We start from the raw sequence: 2,112 nt of genomic DNA, 5'->3' as shown, positions 1-2,112 counted from the left end.
CAAGGTCCTTAACAGGGTACTCGGTGACAGAGGGTATGACATTGGATCGTATGACCAGGGTACCTTGTGACAGAAGGAAACTTTTAACCGGACTTTCTAGCGTCACCTTTACTAGAGGGTCACCACATAAAACTTTAAGGTCAAATGCTAACAAAGCCTGACGAGGTCGAGTTGGTGTCTTGGTTAGAATCCCTACAAGGTGGTAGACATTGAGAGTAATGGAACAAACATGAATTAGGGATATCACCTAGCATTGATGTGAATCCTAAATCCTAAATCCTCATCCATCTCACCCATAAATCCCCAAGCCAATCTCTCTCTCTACCACAAACATACATCCAAAATCCTTAACAATTCCGCTTCCTGTGAAGTCTAGACAACTAGCCCTGTGACATCACTATAGTTAATACACAGTCCTTGTGGTTCGATATCTTTTTATTACTCGACAACAACTGTATACTTGCGGTTCACGCATCAGGTACGCTCTGAAATCGTTCTCAAGGATACTTTGTGGGCATCTATGGTGGATGCTTACAAGGTCTTTAGAGAACTTTCCAAGGTAAAATTGGATGAACTATTTTCTGAATTCGAGCTTCATGAGCAGTCTAACACTGAAGTGTAGGAGAAAGGTATCGCCCTTCTTGCAAGTATTGAGAAGGACAAAAAGGTGAAAAAGAAGGTCATTGAAGAGTTAGAGACTTCAGAATCCGAAGCAAACGACGAGGTGACTTCGGAACTCGTCAACCTATTTCACAAAATATTCCGGAAGAAGTACGGGATCAAGAGGTTGGAGATCAAGAAAGTGATGAACAAGTCAAATCTGACGACTACCGACAAATCGGAGTTGAGATGCTACGCGGGTGCAATCGTAAAGGCCACTTCAGAATTGATTGCCCAAACCAAAAGAAGGACCAGAGAACCAAAATGAAGACCCTCAAGGTGACTTGGGATGAGTCATCTTCCGAAGAGTCGGACGAAGAACTGACAACTACAAGCTTCCTCGCAGTTTCAGCACGGGACGAACCAATTCAAAGTGAGCGCGACTCAGACAGTGACGAAAGCCACGGATCCATATCCGTTTCCGAAGGTTCCACTCCCGCTGTAAGTATAGAACTGTTGCATTCAATAATTCTAAGTTTATCTAAGAAATTAGCTAAGTCCAACACCTTGGTTGAATCGCTCTAAGAGGAGTTAGTACTCCTCAAGGAGAAAGTCAACACTCAGCTATCGACTCAGGCCACATTAGTTGAGGATTCGACTCGAGGAAGAAAATTCCCAACTAAGAACCCAAGTTAATGACACTCAGACGATGGCTTGAACGATTCACTTCTGGATCTAAGTATCTGGACATGATACTTGGATCTCAGAAAGCTAGATACAATCGATCGGGTATTGGGTACAAGGCTAAACATAGGTCATTCATGTCATTAACGCACCGAACACAAAAGTTGAATCGATCTAGAGTCCAAGCGTGGGTTCCTAAGTCCAATTTAGTTAATCCAGTTGGACTGAATCAGTTTTGGGTCCCAAAGGATCAAATTTATTCGATCCGACCCAACAAGGGTCATGATCTAGGGGGATCCAAACCAATTGTTTGATTGCATGATTAACTTAGTTTTTATTTTTCTACAATAGAAAAACTTAGGTTAGATAAGGACTAACTATTTAATTAATACTTGCCAACCTAGTACCAGGGTGGGACAAGATGATAGTACGTTAGGGAGGTTTGGTTCAAGTGGTCAAGTAGGGTAAGAAGTACCTTACTTGGTTCACTTAGCAAATTGAACTAGCCGAAGCTATCTCACCACATCCTAGACTAGTTAGACCAGAGTGTCTTCCTAGACTAGCTAAACTTATGATTTCTCAAATCAGTTTTGTCTTAGAATGTGGTCGTTATTTCGATAACCAAGAAGGCCTCTATGCCTCGCCACTGTCTGGAAATTGATTTTTGAAATGTAAGTTTAGAAAGTCGAAAAGTTAAACTTGAATCTAGCTCAAGGTTAATCAAATATAGATTTCCAAATAATAATCGAAGATAAAATTGAAAAGTCATCTCACAATACCTATAGGATTAACTGTTGATAATTTAGAATTGGGTGAGATGAATTAGGT

The sequence above is a fragment of the Curcuma longa genome, chromosome 11 (assembly GCF_044706935.1).
Source record: "Curcuma longa cultivar G26 ecotype Majalengka, Jawa Barat chromosome 11, ITB_CL_G26_1.1, whole genome shotgun sequence".
In the NCBI taxonomy this organism is placed as follows: Eukaryota; Viridiplantae; Streptophyta; class Magnoliopsida; order Zingiberales; family Zingiberaceae; genus Curcuma; species Curcuma longa.
The sequence above is the reverse complement of the archived record's forward strand: the minus strand, read 5'-3'. Positions refer to the sequence as shown.